The 7,624-nt window shown below is 37.3% G+C and overlaps 1 protein-coding gene across 2 annotated transcripts in view; it reads left to right on the top strand.

Annotated features, from left to right (window-relative positions):
- The first annotated feature begins 5,559 nt into the window (after positions 1–5,559).
- Positions 5,560–7,624, top strand: part of LOC115226805 (zinc finger protein 91-like) — a 33,315-nt gene continuing 31,250 nt past the window's right edge. For both annotated transcript variants that reach the window (XM_029797828.2, XM_036500456.1), the window contains exon 1: positions 5,560–5,742. The gene's annotated coding sequence lies outside the window, so the exon portion shown is untranslated. The remainder of the gene's footprint in view (positions 5,743–7,624) is intronic.

Genomic DNA, 7,624 nt, shown 5'->3' on the forward strand with positions numbered 1-7,624 from the left:
AAAATTAAGTACCAGTTGTGTACTGGAGTCAATCTAACCAACTGTCCCCACCAAAAAAAAAATTATCAGGCCTTGTGCCTAGAGTAGAAAAGAATATATATGATGAGATATTTTCTCACACAACTTTACTCACACTTGTGAAAGAACATATCATTGTGGTATCTGGCAGTAAAGCACTTTGTACAGAGGAATATTAAATCACCATAAACATATTCACAGATTTGAAAAAAACTAAAACTCAATGCCTTTTCTAGTAAGACACTCCCCCAAATGAGTATGGAGAAATTTAATCACTCACCCAGCGGAATGACTAAACTCTGTTAACCCTTATAAATTGATTTTTATTATCCATTGTAATATGGTAGCTAGCTCTCATTATCTCACTCAATGCTGAAGTAACTGCAGAATCTTCCACTTAATAAACTTGTACACGTTTGTATAACCTCTGACTGTAAATTATAAAGAAGTTTGTCTTTTGTATTTTTCACAAATATATAAACTCCAAATAGTTATCACTTCTTTTGCTGCTATTATTTGCTGACAAGTCATTTAGAATAATTTCATTACATTGTAGAGGCACAGGCATAGCTGTGTAGTTAAGAAGCTTGCTTCCCAACAATGTGATCTCAGGTTCAGTCACACTGCACAGCACTTTGGGAAAGTGTCTTCTACTTTAGCACTGACTAAAGCCTTCTGAGTGGATTTGGTAGAAAGAAACTAAAAAAAGTCTGTAATAATGTGTGTGTGTGTGTTTATATTTATATATATATATAATATATATATATATATATATATATATCTTTCTCTCTTTTACTTGTTTCAGTCATTTGACTGTGGCCATGCTGGAGCACCGCCTTTAACCAAGCAAATCGACCCCAGGACTTATTCTTTGTAAGCCTAGTACTTATTCTATCGGTCTCTTTTGCTGAACTGCTAAGTTACGGGGACATAAACACACCAGCATCGGTTGTCGAGCGATGTTGGGAAGACAAACACAGACACACAAACACATACACACACACTCATACATATATATATATATATATATATACAACAGGCTTCTTTCAGTTTCCGTGTACCAAATCCACTCACAAGGCTTCGGTCGGCCCAAGGCTATAGTAGAAGACACTTGCCCAAGGTGCCATGCATGGGACTGAACCCAGAACCATGTGGTTGGTAAGCAAGCTACTTACCGCACAATATATATATGTATATATAAATAAATATATATATATATATAATATATATATATATATATATATATATATATATATATATATATCCTGGGCTTTTCGAAAGTCCTGTTACACTCGTTACAATGCTCCCAACAAAGAACACGACGATAGTTTTGATGCATTTAGACACATTTTTATTATTTTAGCATATAAATACCTGTTTAAATTTAAATATTAATCAATGTGGCTACCCTCAGTGGTGAGCACGCACTCCAGATGAGACTTGAAGGCCATGCACATGTTGCAAATGAAGTCCTTCCTAATGTTGGCCCACATGTGGTTGACAGAGGACTTCAGCTCATCAACATTGCTTTGTCCTCGACATGGACTCCCAAGGAGGTTGAGTTTGGGCAACTGTGGCATCCAAAAGTCCTTCAACCAGAATTCATGTTCAACCCTAACCACTCTTGTACAGCTGTGGCCATGTGGACCAGAGCACCATCCTGCTGAAAGACACAGTCTGCCTTACTCGTAATCTTTCTCACCCAGGGCAGGACTTTTGTGGCCAACATGTCCCTGTAGTTGGGCATGGTAAGCCTTTAACCCTTTCGTTACTGTATTTATTTTGAGATGCTCTGTGTTTCTTTCAATTACTTTGAAATATAACAAAGAATTTAGTAAAATAACTTTGTTATCATTCAGCTAGAGTTAGGAACATAAATTGTGATTAAAGTTTGGTGGAAGATTTTAATTCAAAACTCATGAAAACAAGACATTTGTATTCAGAGCCAGAGCCGGTTTTAGCCGGGTTGGTATTGAAAGGGTTAACTGGCTGCAAAGCACACCAGTGGCATCTTCTTGTCATTCGGAGCCACAATGCTGAGCTTCATCATGGAGGTCAAGTTCTTGGTTGTGGATACGTAGCAGACCTCAGAGATATCCTGACTGGAGGTGAATGTGCAGTCGTTCTGCTTCTTGATAACCGGATTGACTATGAAGGTTTTTTCATCAGAAAAAATGAGAATTCGATTGCTATGACACTTCAAGAAGTCATTGAGAAGGTGATGACAGCACTCCCAACATTGTTCTTGCATACGGTTGGTGAGCAGAGGCCTTTCCACACAACTTAAGCTCTTGATGGCCCTGAAACCATGGTCACCAAGAATTTGTTGTTCTTCACGAGCAGTCATTTTGAGCTTTAGATCACTTTTGAAGGCCTTTCTCACAGCCAAACAGTTGACTTGAGGTCTTCCTGATCAAGGTCAATCTTTGTAGTGTTTCCCATTCTTGACCCTCTCTGTAACTCTGTGGGCAGTCATCCAGCTGACTTTGAGCCACTTGGCGATGTCAGACTTGTTGTGGCCCACGCACAGGAGAGCAGAGATCTTGATTCTTTTTGCTTCCATCTCGATACACCTGCACACAATGAAAAAGACATTTTAATGACACGTACTGGAAAAATAGAAGTATAAGTATGTTTAACGGCACTTTTTCTGTCACGCACGTTAACATCTCAAAAGATCAAAACTGGCTGCAACAGGACTTTTGCATAGCCTGGTATATGAGATTTCAAATTACATCTTCAGCAAGTTAACTTGGGATTCCTTAATGACAGTGTACCCATCATTGAGTAATTATTATATCCGAGGATCTGCTAACTAGGAAACATCTAGCCTGGATTTTACCTACTCTACTCCATCAATATGGATTTTTATTCACATTCATAGCTACTCAAGTTGCTAACTGTAAGCTATAAGAAAAAAGTTTGTTCAGCTCATCAAATTCTAAAACCTTCGATGCCAATAAATTGTTATTGTTCCTGAACGTTGTTTTTTTATACCTACCACAACAGCTCAAAGCTTACAAACTTCCTACATTTTGATCCTTGGATCTTATAATCACACACACACATACATACATACACACACACACACATATATATATATATATAGAGAGAGAGAGAGAGATAACTGGCACTCTATCTGTTACAACAACAAGTGTTCCAGTTGATCCACTCAACAGAACAGCTTCCTTGTGAAATTAATATGCAAGTGGCTGAGCATTCCTCAGACACATGTATCTTTAACATAGTTCTCAGGAATATTCAGTATGACACAGAATGTGGCTAGGCTGGCCCTTTGAATTTCAGGTACAACTCATTTTTGCCAGCTGAGTGAAATGGAGCAACATGAGAAAAAAGTGTTGTGCTGAAGAACACAACATGCTGCCAGGAATTGAACTCACAACCTTACAATCATGACCCCAATAAGCTACATGCCTTCACACATGGATAGACAGACAGATAGATGTACACATGGGAAAGTAAATATTAAATGGTGATGAGGAAGAGTAGGAGGATTTGGAAGTCCCATTGTCATTGTGACTTCATTTCTACAGAAATAAATATTATGTATATTTTGAGGAATCAGTTGGTTGAGACGGTTGACATCTGACACTTGGAATGTCTTCATATTCAACTTTTTACATTGTTCAGTCTTACTGTAATAAAAGCCAAGCCTGAGACACAATTAACTAACTTTCTTACGTGTAGCCCAAGTGAAACCAAAGACTTAGTGATCAGCAATACAACTGTGCAAATAATAATAAAAAATGTTCAACAATGATATTTTTACGTACTAACTATCTCCTAAATTTAGTTTCTCCCAGACCATTATCTTTATCAAAGTAATGTTACAAAAGAAATTGAATGTAGCACTACTCATGCTAACAGGAATGAAGAAACTTCTATATCATTGCACAATCTGCAGGAAATTGCAGCTCTGTTTTTCCAACTTTTACCTTACCATCTTAAGAATTGTTAAATAATTATGATAATTTGCCTGAAAGGAGTTGTTCTCCAATGACAAAATACAACAGCAATAGCATATTTACCAGTGTTGCCTTACTGGCACTTGTGCCCCATGCAAGTGGGGTGCTAAGAGCACCATCCAAGCATGATCATTACCAGAGCGGCTGACTGTCTTCCATGCCAATGGCACGTAAAAGGCACCATTCGAGCATGATTGTTGCCTTACTGGCACTTGTATGGTGGCACATGAAAAAACATTCGAGCAAGGTCATTGCCAGTACCACCTGACTGGCCCCATGCCAGTGGCACGTAAAAATACCCACTACACTCTTGGAGTGGTTGGCATTAGGAAGGGCATCCAGCTGTAGAAACTGCCAGACCAAGATTGGAGCCTGGTGCAGCCATCTGGTTCGCCAGTCCTCAGTCAAATCGTCCAACCCATGCTAGCATGGAAAGCGGACGTTAAACGATGATGATGATGACATTGAAATCTGCTGGAATATATTAAGAATGAATGTGAATATCATCATTGTGAATCTTGCTGTTCCTCATGCAGATGACAATATATAATCCAGAATATATGTCAGAAAAGAGAATGAGATGACCACAACTTGAATGATGGTCAAATGATGTCAGACAGCATTTTTCCTAACATGTAATTTATTTTGTTCAGTGAATGTGTTTAGGAGAGATAACTGAATTAGTAAGGGACAAAGTATTTTTCTACCAAATTAGTAGAAATTGTGAACAAAAAAAGGGTGCAACAACATTTGTAGAGTCATTTGACGAAAAGTAAGAAGGACCTATCGCAAATAATTAGACAAGAAAATTCGGAGATCATGAAATCGACAATATTCTCATTGAGTTTCCTGAAAGCCATGGTTTTTAAATGTTTCACAGCTGGTGATGTTTGATCTGTTGAATGATTTCCCTTATGTGTCATATGAAATGGCCTTGAACCATGTGAGATTTGTTGATTTTGTTGGAACAGATGATTTGAAATGACATGCCAAGGTGGCTAATTCCAGTGTCATATATAACTGTCTCTATGGAGTTATAAGGGGAGTACATTTTCTAGCGGATCATGTGACTGCACAAAATATTCTTCATTGGCTGGGGTGAGTCTGTTACTGTTATTTTTGTTCAGCCTAGGTCAAATTTAATTAAGAAGACCAAGGTCTCATATACTCTAAACTTCATAATCTAATGTCTTAAAAAAAAACCCTGTAAGGAAGATAATACTGTCATGTTTGGAACACGGGTTGATCACGAATGGAATGCCCATAAAAACGACTAGTGGAGGTCATAAGTGGAACGCCTGGGTGGACTAGGGCTGACCTTAGTATTGAATGAGTTAATTAGGAAAGAAAGAACAACGATATAAGGTTTTCTGAGTGTCGGTGTGGGGTTGCAACCATTCGTGTCGAAAAGTTTAATGAATTATAATCCTTATGAATATTTTTTTGAGCAGAAGGCAGGGAGTTAATATAAACGTTCTAATATTCCAAACAGAAGAAAAGGGTTAGATAATATTAGCTGCAGATAGTCTTTATAGAGTTCTTCCCCTTAATTGGAAATTTTCAATAGAATCTTGTATGAGAGAAAAAAAGAATTTGGTGTTGAAAACCTTAAGTGAACTTGACATCGGTTCTTTATTTTATATAGCACCGCTTTCCGTGTCTTTATATATTTGGAACAAATTTTAAATCTCATATTAACGAATGCAAGGAAGAAAATGAATTCTTCTCTACATATGTGGTCAGTATTTGTACATAAGTCTTTAAACGTGCCTGTACAACATTTTGTTTTCTCCCCAAATTGTTACTCGCCCAGTATATAACATAAAAATAATCAGGTCGACGATTAAATATCTTAGTATATTAGTTATTTGCTTCGAAAAAATACCTAATTTTTCTTTGTAATGGCACTACTTGGTGACAAGTTTCACTTAACAGCTTCGTTTTCTCCCATGAAGACTTTCGCTTCTTGTCCTTTCGGTCTCGGCTTTCCAGCCGTTTTATAACAACTATGAATAAAGAAGAGGAAAAAAGTTATGAAAAAAGAAAAGAAAAAAACAGTTGTATGGTGACATGCTGACAAAAGATCGAAATCATTATCCTACCCAACGACATCGTCAGGGTCATCTAGTTCTTACAATTATTTTCTGAAAAATATCGGCGGCTCTTATTCATTTTCCCCAGTGGTTAGAGCGTCGGGCTCACAATCATGAGGTTGTGAGTTCGATTCCCGGACTAGGCTGTATGTTGCGTTTTTGAGCTAGACACTATATTTCATGTTGTTCCAGTTCACTCAGCTGTAGAAATGAGATGCGACGTCGCTGCTGCCAAGCTATATCGGCCTTTGCCTTTCCTTTGGATAGCATCGGTGACGCGAAAAGGGGAGACCGGTATGCATGGGCGACTGCTAGTCTTCCATAAACAACCTTGCCCAGACTTGTGCCTCGGGGGTGTAATTTTCTAGGTGCAATCCTATGGCCAGTCATGACCGAAAGGGGTTTTACTTTACTATGGTTAAGTGATATCCCCCACCTCATCCTCGAGGCGGTGTCTATGGTCTTCCCAAGCCCTCAAAGACCGGCGAAATTAATGCTGTTAACGTTTCTCTTAAACTGTTTTAAGTCAACACCTGATAGAGAAACATAGAAAAAAGAAGACTGGATATAGAGGTAAGTGCCAGGCATAATAATGGGTTTAGGTTGGACACAGCATGGGTGATAAGAAGAGGGGAGACGAATGAGTCAGTAGTGCCTGAATGGAAGTGGTCCAAGCCAACTCAGAGGAGCAGTGACCTTTGTAACATTGTTAGAAAAGGCAGAGAGAAAAGCCAACATCTGTGTGGCCAAAGGTTGTAGAGTATCTGCAGATGACACACCAACCGGTCTTTTGGTCTTTCTTGTAACCTTTTGGTACTTTTCTTTCCCATTTTTGAGGTTAGTAAAGATATATGATGTGATCAAATCAGAAATTTGAAAGAAAACAGCAAATACCAAAATGACCAAAAAAATTTATTTGCTGTACACAAGTAAAAATTATATTTCATTAGATAGCTTAATATATATATATATATATATATATATGTAGGTCCCGGGTTGATCCGGGGTTAACCACAGTAAGTAAGGTACTCAATACATAGCAGAGTAAAATTAATTTATTATATAGAAGGAGCTTCTACAGGACTAGTACTGTTTCATTCAAGAGAAATCTTCAGGAAGCTATTTAACAAGAATTGTATTAGCATTTATACATTTAGGCAGGTTTAAAGGAGTGGTGGTGGGGGACTTTTTTGGGGGTAGGCATAGCGCAAAATATCATACTTGGGGGAGTGGTCAAGGAGTCAGTGGTAAGTTAGATGAAAGAATAGATAAATAAAAAAATAAAATAATAAAAAAATAAAAAAATAAAAAAATAAAATAAATAAAAAAATAAAAAATAAAAAATAAAAAATAAAAAAATAGAAAAAATAAAATGTGTGCACATACATACATAAACACATATACATACACACACACATACGTACACATGTGTGCCTATACATACCTACACATACACACATACACATACATATATATATATATATATACACCACATATATATATATTATTATAATAATATATATATAC

The sequence above is a fragment of the Octopus sinensis genome, linkage group LG2 (assembly GCF_006345805.1).
Source record: "Octopus sinensis linkage group LG2, ASM634580v1, whole genome shotgun sequence".
Taxonomy (NCBI): Eukaryota; Metazoa; Mollusca; class Cephalopoda; order Octopoda; family Octopodidae; genus Octopus; species Octopus sinensis.